General features: G+C 37.4%; 1 protein-coding gene across 16 annotated transcripts in view; it reads right to left on the bottom strand.

The window, feature by feature from the left end:
• The window catches only part of GOLGB1 (golgin B1), an 88,384-nt gene extending 76,411 nt beyond the window's left edge, over window positions 1-11,973 (bottom strand). For 11 of the 16 annotated variants that reach the window (XM_059065398.2, XM_059065399.2, XM_067034482.1 and 8 more), the window contains exon 1: window positions 11,822-11,963. The gene's annotated coding sequence lies outside the window, so the exon portion shown is untranslated. Of the gene's footprint in view, window positions 1-11,821 lie in introns of all 16 variants that reach the window. The other 5 variants (XM_059065406.2, XM_059065408.2, XM_067034484.1 and 2 more) reach the window with 3 other exon arrangements.
• Between the last annotated feature and the right edge of the window lie 757 nt (window positions 11,974-12,730).

Here is a 12,730-nt window from a genome sequence, read left to right as displayed (position 1 = left end):
TTAATGTGATACACCACATCAACAAGATGAAGGATAAATATCATAAAATCATCTGAATAGATGCAGAAAAAGCATTTGACAAAATCCAACACTCTTTCATGATAAAAACTGAACAAGTTAGATACAGATGGGATGTACCTCAACGTAATAAGTTTATATATGACAAGCTCACAGCTAACATCATACTCAATGGTGAAAAGCTAAAAGCTTTTCCTCTAAGATCAGAAACAAGACAAGGATGCCTATTCTCACCACTTCTACTCAGTATAGTACTGGAATTCCTAGGGAGAGTAATTAGGCAAGAAAAATAAATAAAAGGCATCCAAATCAGAAAGAAAGAAGTAAAACTGTCTCTGCAGACGACATAATCTTACATATAGAAAACTCTAAAGAATCCACGAAAAGCCTGTTAAAACTAATAAATGAACTCAGTAAACTCAAAGGATACAAAATCAGTATACAAAAGTTATTGTTTTTATACATTAACAATGATCTAGCCAAAAAAATAATAAATTAAGAAACAACCCTACTCAGGAATAAATTTACAAAGGAGATGAAAGATATGTGCAGTGAACACTATAAAACATTGGTGAAAGAGATTAAAGAAGACACAAATAAATGCAAAGATATCCTGTGTTCATGGATTAGAAGAGTTAATATTGTTAAAATGTACATACCACTCAAAGCAATGTACAGAGTCAGCACAATCCTTATCAAAACTCCACTGGCTTTTTTCATAGAAATAGAAAAAGAAATCCTAAAATCATATAGAACCACAAAAGACCCTGAAAGGCCAAAGCAAGAATGATCAATTCATCATCAAAGAAGGTGCCAAGTATAGACAATGAGTAAATGGTCAAAGCAAGGATGATCAATTCATCATCAAACAAGGTGCCAAGTATAGACAATGAGTAAAGGACAGTCTCTTCAATAAATGATATTGGGAAAACTAAATATCCACATGCAGAAGAATGAAATTGGAGACTTATCTCACACCATATACAAAAATTAACTCCAACTTGGTTAAAAACTTGAACACAAGACCTGAACTGTAAAACTAGTAGAAGAAACACAGAAAAAACGGCTTCTCAACATTCGTGTGGGCAATTATTTCTTGGCTATGATCCCAAAAGTGCAGACAACAAAATCAAAAGTAGAACAATGAGATTCCATCAAACTAAAAAGCTTCTGCATAGCAAAGGAAACAATGAAGAGAATGAAGAGACAAACTATGGAATGGAAGAAAATATTTGGAAACCACACACCTGATAAAGGATTAATATCCAAAATATATAAGTAACTCAAACAACTTAATAGCAAGAAAACAAATAACCCTATTTTTTAAATGGGCAAAGGATTTAGATAGACACTTCTCAAAAGAAGACATACAACTGGTCAACAGGTATATGATAAATGCTCAACATCACTAATCATCAAGAGAATGCAAATCAAAATCACAACATCACCTCACACCTTTTAGAAAGGCTATTATCAAAAAGACGAAAGATAACAAGTGTTGGCCAGGATGTGGAGAAAAGGGCATGCTTGAACACTGTTGGTGAGAATGTAAATTGGCATGGCCATTATGAAAAACAGTATGGAGGTGCTACAAAAAACTAAAAATAGAACTACCAACTGATCCAGCAATTCCACTTCTGGGTATATACCCAAAGGAAATGAAATTAGTATCTTGAAGAGATATCTGCACTCCCATGTTCACTGCAGCATTATTCACGACAGCTAAAATACTGAATAAACCTCACTGTCCATTGAAAGATGAATGGATAAAGAAAATGTATACAGTATATACACACAATGGAATATTATTCAGTCCTAAAAAAATAAGGAAATCCTACCATTTGTGAAAACACAGATGAACTTGGAGGACATTATGCAGAGTGAAATAAGCCAGGCACAGAAAGACAAGTACTGCATGATCTCATCTATATATGGAATCTAAAAAAGTCAAACTCAAGGAAGCAGAGAGTAGAATAGTGATTGCCAGGTAGTAGAGGGTAGGGGAAATGGGGAGATATTTGTTAAAGGGTACAAAATTGCAATTATGCCAGATGAATAATGTCTGGGAATCTAATGTACAGCATGGTGACTACAGGTAGTTTGCTAAGAGAGTAGATTTTAAATGTTCTCACCTCCAAAAAAAAAAAAGGTAACTACGTAAGATGATAAATATATTAATTAGCTTGACTGTGGTAATCATTTAACAATGTATACATATATCAATACATCACTTACACCTTAAATATATACAATTTTTGTCAATTACACCTCAAAGCTTAAAAAAATGATTAATATCTACATCCAATATTGACACCTATCTAACAAAAATTAATGTCTAAGTATTGCTAAATGAATGTAGAGCACCTAACAGTACAGCAGAGTACAAACAGTAGGTATATGACAGAAATGTGTATCATATTTACTTTTACAAAAGAAAAATTAAACTTTGATATTCTTACCATTTTCTATGATGCAAACTTTGGTGAACACACACACACACACACACAGGTATATATGTGATTTCTTCATATGAATTAAAACAAATAAATTTATCAATTATCCCCCATCAAAAATAGAAAAACCCAGAAATGAAGCAGAAACACAAGAAATAATTTAAAATTTAAAAAAGTAGTTTGGAAATAAAGATGAAACTAAAGGGAATAAGTATATGAATAATCACAACAAAGTTTCCTTAAAAAAAAAAAAAATAAGGGCTTCCCTGGTGGTGCAGTGGTTGAGAGTCTGCCTGCCGATGCAGGGGACGCGGGTTCGTTCCCCAGTCTGGGAAATCCCACATGCCACAGAGCAGCTAGGCCCATGAGCCATGGCCGCTGAGCCTGCACGTCCGGAGCCTGTGCTCCGCAATGGGAGAGGCCACAGCAGTGAGAGGCCCGTGTACCGCAAAAAAAAAAAAAAAAAAGAAAGTTGAGATAAAGGATAATTTTAAAAATGAAAAACAAATTAGCCATAAACTAAACATGTAACTACTTTGTGACAAAGTAATTTTACTCTTAGGCATTTATCTCAGAGTAATGAAAACTTAAATTCACCCATAAACCTATACATGAATGTTCTTAGCAGCTTTAGTTTTAAGCACCCCAAACTGGAATCAGCAAGGATGTCCTTCAACAAGTAAATGGTTAAATAAACTATGGTACAGGCATAGCTCGTTTTATTGAGCTTTGCTTTACTCTACTTTGCAGATATTGCATTTTTTACAAATTGAAGGTTTGTGGCAACTCTGTGTTGAGTCAGTCTACTGGTATTGTTTTTCCTATAGCATTTGCTCACTTCATATCTCTCTGTGTCACATTTTGTTAACTCTCACACTATTTCAAGCCTTTTCACTATTCTTATATTTATGGTGGTCTGTGATCTTTGATGTTACTATTGTAATTGTTGTGGGGCACCATGAACCACACCCTTATCAGGTGGTGAACTTAATCAAAAAATGCTGTATGTGTCCTAACTGCTCCACCCACCAGCTGTTCCCCTGTTTCTCCCTCTACTTGGGCTTCCCTATTCCCTGATGCACAACAGTATGGAAATTAGGCCAATTAATAATCCTAAAATGGCCTCTAAGTGTTCAAGTGAAAGGAAGAGTCACACGTCTCTCACTTTAAATCAAAAGCTAGGAGTGATTAAGCTTAGTGAGGAAGGGAGGTCAAAAGCAGAGAGGATGAAAGTTAGGCCTCTTGTGCTAAACAGCCATGTTGTCATTGCAAAGGAAAATTTCTTGAAGGAAATTAAAAGTGCTACTCCAGTGAACTCACAATAATAATAAAGCAAAAGAGCCTTATTGCTGATATGGAGAAAGTTTCAGTGGTCTAGATAGAAGATCAAATCAGCTACAACATTCCCTTAAGCCAAACCCTAACCCAGAGCAAGGCCCTAACTCTCTTCAATTCTATGAAGGCTGAGAGAGGTGAGGAATCTGCAGAAGAGAAGTTTGAAGTTAGCAGAGGGTGGTTCATGAGGTTGAAACAAGGTGAAACAGCAAGTGCTGATGTAGAAGCTGTAGCAAGTTATCCAGAAGATCTAGCTAAGATAATTAGTGAAGGTGGCTACACTAAACAACAGATTTTCAGCATAGACAAAACAGCCTCCTATTGGAAGAAGATGCCATCTAGGATTTTCAGAGAGAAGTTAATGCCTGGCTTCAAAGCTGAAAGGACAGTCTGACTCTTGTTAGGGGCTAATGCAGCTGGAGACTATAACTTGAAGCCAATGCTCATTTACCATTCTGAAAATCCTAGGGCTCTTAAGAATGATGTTAAATCTACTCTGCCTGTGCTCTATAAATGGAACAACAAAGCCTGGATAACAGCACATCTGTTTACAACATGGTTTACTGAATACTTAAGCCCACTGTTGAGACCTACTGCTCAGAAAAAAAGATTCCTTTCAAATTATTGCTGCTCATTAACAATGCACCTGGTTATCCAAGAGCTCTCATGGAAATGTATAATGAGATTAATATTGTTTTCATGCCTGCTAACAAAACATCCATTCTGCAACCCAAATTCTTTTTGAAATTACCCAGGAGTAATTTCAACTCTCAAGTCTTATTATTTAAGAAATACATTCCCTAAGGCTATCACTGTCACAGATTCCTCTGATGGATTTGGGTAAGTAAACTGAAAACATTCTGGAAAGGACTGACCCTTCTAGATTCTGCTAAGAACATTCATGCTTCACGAAAAAAGTTAAAAATATTAATATTAACAGGAGTTTGGGAGAAGTCAAGCCCAACCCTGATTGATGACCTCTGAGAGGTTCAAGACTTTTGTGGAAGAAGTAACTGCAGATGTGGTGGAAACAGCAAGAGAACTAGAATTAAAAGTAGAGGCTGAAGATTTGACTGAATTGCTGCAATCTAAGGATAAATCTTTAACGGATAAGGAGTTACTGCTTCTAGATGAACAAAGAAAGTGGTTTCTTGAGATGGAATCTACTCCTGGTGAAGATGCTACAAAGACTGTTGAAATGACAGCAAAGCATTTAGAATATTACATAAACTTAGTTAACACAGTAGTGGCAGGTTTTGAGAGGATCAACTCCAATTTTCAAAGAAATTCTACTACTGTGGGTAAAATGCTATCAAACAGCATTGCATGCTACAGAGAATTTGTTCATAAAAGGAAGAGTTAATCGATGCAGCAAACTTCAATGTTGTCTTATTTTTAAAAACTGCCACAACCATTCCAACTTTCAGCAACTACCACCCTGATCAGTCAGCATCCATGAACATCAAGGCAAGATCCTGTATCTACCAGCAAAAAGATTACAACTTGTTGAAGGCTCAGATGGTAGCATTTTTCATGATAAAGCACTTTTTAATTAAGGTATGTATATTTTTTAGACATAATGCTATTTCACACTTAAAAGACTACAATATAGTGTAAACATAATTTTTATATGCACTGGGAAACCAAAAAAATTGTGTGACTCATTTTATTGTGATATTAGCTTTATTGCAGTGGTCTGGAACTGAACGCACAATATCTCCAAGATATGCCTGTACATACATACCATGGCATACTACATAGCAATAAAAAGGAACAAACTACTGATACACCTAACAATTTAGATGAATGAATCTCCAGGAAATTATGCTAAATGAAAAAGAAAAAGCCAGTTCCAAAAGGTCACATGCTATATAATTCCACATTTACATAATATTTTGAAGTGACAAAATTTTAGAAATGGAGGACAGATGAATGGTTACCAGTGCTTAGGGAGAAGCTGAAGGTGAGAGGGTAGGAGGTGGTTATAATTATAAAAAGGCAACACAAGGTAGCCTTGTGGTGTTAGAACTGTTCAATATCTTAACTATGGTGGTGGATACAGGAACCTACACATAGGTGATAAAATTTTATAGAACTTAACATACATGTATACAAATAAAATTGGGGAATGTATTATCAGCATCCTGGTTGTGATATTATATAATAGTTTTCTAAAATGTTACCACTGAAGGAAACTGAACAATGCACACAAGGTATCTCTCTGTATTATATATTAGAATTGTATGTGAATCCACAATTATCTCAATTTAAAAAATAAAAAGATTAAACTAAATGTGATATCTTACAATAATACCGTGGAATAGAAAAAGGACATCAATGGAGAAATGAGTAAAATCCAAAGTATGGAGTTTAGTTAATAGTAACGCATCAGTGTTGATTTCTTAGTTTTGACAAATGCACTTTTCTATTGTAACATGCTAACATTAGAGAATACTGGGTGAGAGGTATACTGAATTCTGAACTATCTTTGCATATTTTCTATAGTAAATTTAAAATTGTTCCTAATGCTTTGTTTCTCTTAAAAAATTCAAAGAAATAAATAGTAAAGAAGGAATCAAGAGAAAGTGATAAATATTGCAGATAAGCAATGACGAGAATAGGATCCCCGAAAAAGAAAACCAAAGCAAAGGTACAGAACAAACGCAAAAAACAAAAGCCAAGAGCACTTATCTGAAATTTTAAAAGATCTGAAGTTACATATTGAAAGAGGCCACCAGATACCTGAGAATATCAACCCAGAATGACAAACAAGATATTCTAGTAAAATTAATGGACTTAAAAAGAATTCTTTGAGGTTTAGGCTGAAATGTGACTTAGAAGCAAAAAAAAAAAAAAAAAGACTATGGTCAGACTCTTCAACAGCAATGTTTTTGCCAGCAAAATAAATGGAGTTACAGACTTGAGATATTTAAGGAAATGTGAAATAAAGAAAATGTGAGATAAGGATTTTATTTTCAGCAAAAATGACCTTCAGATATAAAGAGCACAGACAGAATGTTACAAACTTGCAAGAAAACTAATGAAAAATTTTCCCAGGAGCCTTTCCTAAGGCATCTATTAGAGAAGAAGCTTGAGATAACCAAAATGACTAAAGAAACATCATCATAAGGACTGGTGTGAGCACTAAATATGTTATTCATAGAACTAAGACTGGGATGGAGATAGCATAGTATTTAATTATTATATGCTCTGACAACATATAGGGCTCCAATTTTTTTAAATGGGGGAAATGTAAATAGCATATACAAAAAAAAACTTATAAAAATTTTAACAATCAAAATTGGCGGTGGTCATTATCAGTATTATTATTCCTTGACTATTATATGTGTCCTGTGGAATTAAATGAGTAATTACGGGCATAGTAATTCTATCATATAGTCATTATGAAAAAAGGAGACAGACATATAACACAAAAGAAATTAAGTACCCCAAAATAAAAACTAATATTGAATTTGAATCAAAAGTACCAGTATGAACCTACAAGGTATTTTACCTTAGTACATATATTTTCCCAGCTCTGTCCATTGAAAAACACTATGACAATCTGAGAAGCAATAAGTATTTCTAGTCTTGAAATACTATTCCCCATTAAAAAAAATTTTTTAATAGGAGGGCTTCTTAAAGAAATGGCTGATTTCAATTTTGAAGCAGGAAATGGTACAAAATGAGCCTGAAACATTTTTTCATACAAAATAGCAAGGAAGCTATCAAAGACTAACATAGAGTCATGTCAAAAGGATTCAGGAGACAAACTGAAGAAGTTCCCACAGGCCAAAGGAACAACTGAGTTTCTAATAAGATTATGAATTAAATTGCAACAGATATTTAAATCCACCAAAAATATTTAAATTCACAAGTTCATAATAATAATAAACTGGTCATCATCTAAACTAAGTATCATGAAAACTAGGTAAGTACAAGGATTTATCTTGTCTTTTCTATTTGGACTTTGCCTTATGACTCCATAATGCAAGAGTGATTTCTATAGATGTTGACATTAAAGGAATAACATGGAAGTGTAAAAGGATGGGCACCTCAGGCACAGTTAGGGTGTTTAGGTAGCCCAGAGGTTGGGAACTTGAGGGCAAGAGAGCCACTAAGTAGCCATGCTTAAGCTAAACGAAGAAAGATGGATCTCTGCCTCTGAGAGGCTCACTGTAGGATAGAAATGGGCAAATGCACATATAAAAATTAGTAAAGGGGAAAAGATATAGTAATAAATTCATGTAAGGAATATCTGTGACTACTGGACAAGCAATGCTCTTGCTGTTGTTTTATAAAGCACCAGAATCATGAATAGCAATTTGGGAAAAGAATAAAATAAAGAGCTTCATGCCAAGGTCAGGGTTCAATAAAACATTCAGGCAAATAAAACAATCCCTCAAAGTCAATGCTGGCCACACCTTCTATAAATTTTGCCACAGGATCTCAACACTTCTGTGTTGAGGTGGCATTCAGAATTCCATGAGTCTTATTTTCTCAGTATTCACTGCTTATTATTTTCAAAATATCTACTTGGTGTGGAGCATTATGCTAAGAACCACAAAAATATAAAAAGAAATATAAGGCATGCCCCAACCACAGAGAACCAAGTACAAAATGCATGGGAAAATAAAGTAACTGAAGACAGTGAGCACATGCCTATGACTACATGCATACGCACCATTTGCTTTGGAATTTAAATCACATTTTCCCACAGAAACAACAACACAGAAAATGGTTGTATTTCCAGATCACTCCTCAAACTCACTCAATGCATAGTTTAGCTGAGCCTCAGTAGTTTTCCTTAATTCTAAGTGATCCTCAACCAATTTGAGAAGCTGATAGGAAATGGTACTATATAGCTTGGAAAAGCATATGCGATACTATGATATAATTTTACAATTAGAAAATGGAAAACTAGTTTTCATGACACAAAAAAACTTGTTTTTATTAAACAAATTTAGCAGTAAATGGTAGTTATAATTTATATACACAGTACTATGTACTAAACACTACTCCAATTGCTTTACATATAATAACTTATTTATCCTCATCATTTTACTCATTTTATTTTTAAAACAACCCCAAGGAGGAGTTCTATCAATAATCCCTAGTATTAAAGTGTGTAAGGCATAGGGAAGTTAAGTAATCTTCCGAGTCACAGAGCTCGACAAAGCTTCTTTACTGGTAGAGATTCAGAAGATAACCTATTTTCTGAGCAACCTCATCATCCAACATTCTTCACTGGGGCTGAAAATAGTGCTGGAGGCATGAGGGCACTCGTATACTTGTATATACTTACAGTTATATAACCACTAGACCAAAATGAAATGACTCACAGTAGTAGGGCTCTAAAGAATTCCATATTGTTTATACCATAGATAGGCTCATTCAAGGGAACAAAGGATATTTGCACATGGATATTCACCACAGCAGTGGTTTTTGTTTGTTTGTTTTTAAGAGCGTTTATTTTTACTTTTTAAAATTTTTGGCCTTGCGGCATGCAGGATCTTAGTTCCTGGACCAGGGATCAAACCCGTGCCCTCTGCCGTCGAAGCACAGAATCTTAACCACTGGACCGCCGGGGAAGCCCCTACAACAGTGTTTGTGATGACTAATGACTGAAAACAATATCAATGTCCATCAATAGGGGACAGGCTAAATACATTTTGATATTTCTACAGCAGAATGCTGTACAGCCTTTTAAAAGAATGGGGTAGCTTTATACTTATGGATATGGAAAAAATACCTTATAGTATAAAGTGGGAAAAAAAGGTGTAGAATAGCAGGTATATTATGATTCAACTTATGTGAGAGAGAAAAGGAGAGGGATATATATTATACATGTGCTTGAATATGATCAGAAATTTTCTTAAGAATAAAAAAATTATTTACAGTGCTTACTTCTGGGAAATAGGGAATGGGGAAAAGGATCAGTACATAGAGGAGAAAGAGATTTTTGTTTTTATATTATATTCTTTGGTATTGAATTTACTTTTACCAAAAGCACATATTGCTGTTTTTAAATTAGCTTAATTAAAAATGGAGTATTGTAGGGGCTTCCCTGGTGGCGCAGTGGTTGAGAATCCGCCTGCCGATGCAGGGGATACGGGTTCGTGCCCCGGTCCGGGAAGATCCCACATGCCGCGGAGAGGCTGGGCCCGTGAGCCATGGCCGCTGAGCCTGTGCATCCGGAGCCTGTGCTCCGCAGCGGGAGAGGCCACAACAGTGAGAGGCCCGCATACCACAAAAAAAAAAAAAAAAAATATTGTAGAGCTTAACATCCTTTCATATAGTGGTTCCTAACAATATACTAGTAGGTAATGATCAGTGGTGAGATGTGTCCCAAATAATTTATTTCTAATAGTAGTTAAGCTAGAGAAGTTTATGAATGATTTTTTATAAACAAGAATAAAATCAACATCCTTTTAATTAATCCACTAATGTAACGGGGAAAAAAAGAGAGACTTTACTATTCAAGCAGAGGGAAAAGAGAACTATATCCTAAAGATGATTATTTTTAGAAGGGGCTGCATCTCAGAGGAGTGGAGGTTCTCAAAAATAATAATAATAATAATAAATTAAAATAAAATAAAAAGGATTCCCCCAATCTGGAAGTCCTCAGAGATGCAAACACCTTTCTCAGAAAATAAGGAAACATTTTTATGTGATCTCCAGATTGGGTTGGGAGTGTCCCAGAAAATGGGCAAGAATTTGTTTTCATCCTTTTAACTATGTATGTTTTTGTATATTTTATAAGTAATATATTTACAGTGTTATTCATACATTATTTATAATTAAATATACAGTATTTAGAGGATGTTTGCTCAAAAAAAAGTTTTACTGATAGGGCAAGCAATTTAAAATGTTTGGAAACTACTGATGTAGTGCAACAAATTTAATGCAGTGAAGAGGAAAGCATTAAATGGCCATTCCATGGTCAAAGGATGTAAAGTAAAAGCTGTGAAACAGTCAGTGTACAACGTCTGCCAATTTTTGACCATTCACAATTATTCTGACCACCCAAATTTAATTACTTCATTCTTCTGAAAAGGCCTCCAGCCTTTCTGCCGGGAGTTCTCCACTGCCATCTTGCACAGAACTGTGAGTCTTTAAAAGCTCAGAAAGCTTCCAACTACTTCCAAAAGTGAAAGTACTTATCCAGTGATTTTTAAATATCTCTGCCCCACTCTTAAACTGTCCTCTCCCCACAGACCAACTGGAACTCTTTAGTAAGTCAGAAAAATATATTCCTCATTTGTCGAGGGGCTCATCCTCTGCTTCACACTCCTACGTACCACTCCTGTTACACACAATAAACATCCTCCACACCACCAAATCAAGTTCTTTTTCCTCCAGAACTCTATTCAGGGTTCCCTTTCCTCTAACTGCCTGACCACCTATGATTCCTGGGACTTTAGTGTTGATGGGATCGCAAGGATCTTCCCTCTCTCCGAATCTCTCCAGCAACTCATTTAGCAGGATCATTCGTCAGGCCCTCGTTTGAGTTACTGTCGCCAATGTTTCTGCGATCTCTGCCCTCAAGACTTTCGGTTTGTCTGGGTCCCGCCTCCCCTTCCCGACACTAAGTTTGTTTAGGGCCTGAGCGCAGGGGCCTGGCAGGTTCTCTCCGACGTCAGCTGTTGCGTACACAGGTCAGCCTGAGCAGGCCGCTCAGGGAACAAGGCCGTCCTGACAGGACCGACCGGAGCGCCTTTATCCGTCGCTCCCGGACTGGAGGAACGTCCTGGGGATGGGGTAGACAGTGCATATGTGCCTAGAGGCTGCACAGGGCGATCCCGAAGCCATCCGGCAGGGCCAGCTGGCGTGTGGACGATTAGAACTAGGCCTGGTAGGTGAAGGGAGGCGGATTGAACGGCCGGATCCGGGACTGAATCAGGACGGGGAGGGAACCCGAGTGTGGCTGCTTTGGCAGCCCCACGGGTCCTGTGGCGGGGATGACCGTTACAAGGCTCAAGGAGGCGAAGAGTTGGGGAGCTTCCCCCACTCACCTGGAAAAGGCTGTCGCCGGAGGCTCCAGCTGCCCCCCTCCCAAATTTAAGCCACGTCAGCTCGGGAATCCCGTACGCGACACCTACCGCTGCAGCGCCCCGCCAAGGGACTCAACCACTGGCAGTTGGGACGGAAAAGGGGGTTAGGCTATGGACCAATCAGGACTATCAGCAGGGCGTTACCAGGGAGACCAGGCACGCCTTGTTTGCAACTAACCCGTCAACAATGACAGAGACCAATCAACGTCGAGATGTGCTCCGCTTCCTCATAAGAAATAGCCAATGGACTCTGAAGAGTGGGGAAGGGGCGGAGTCAGACGGGAGCAAGTGTTCCGGAAGAAAATCTAGGGAAGAGCCGGAAATGCCGGGAGGGCGGGCGTTCTGGTAACGTTAGGTGTTGATGGGACGGCCGATTTCTTCTAATTCCTCCGCGGGGTTGGCGGTTCCTGACCCAGGTTAGGGCTTGGGCTTTTGCTGAGACACTGCACCCTGGGAAACCAGCTGCTGTTAGGATTGTTGAATGAGCTGTGAAGGGAGTGGGGATGTGGGTTTTGCTCTTAGAGTCATAAAATATTAGAGCCAGAAGGTAGGTAGTCTAATATGACTTTTTCATTTTACTGATGAAAAATGAGAACCAGTTTAAAGTGACTTGCCCAAAGACAAACAGCGACTTACAGTTGGAACTCGGACAAGAACCTGGCGTCTGTATGAAAGGATCAGAGATGTTTCTAAGGACATGAATGAGAGAATAGTGAATACTAGGAAATGCCTTTTAGGAAGTGGGGCTTGAACTGGCCCTTAAACAGAGGTTGAGGGTTGAGGGCTTGGGTCCTGGAATGGGAGTCAGTGAGGCGCTCCAGTAATAGTTACAGAAAACATGCTTGCTCTCCTTAAGCCCCTAAGAAAAGG

Source organism: Kogia breviceps, chromosome 5 (assembly GCF_026419965.1).
Source record: "Kogia breviceps isolate mKogBre1 chromosome 5, mKogBre1 haplotype 1, whole genome shotgun sequence".
In the NCBI taxonomy this organism is placed as follows: domain Eukaryota; kingdom Metazoa; phylum Chordata; class Mammalia; order Artiodactyla; family Physeteridae; genus Kogia; species Kogia breviceps.
The sequence above is the reverse complement of the archived record's forward strand: the minus strand, read 5'-3'. Positions and strand labels throughout refer to the sequence as shown.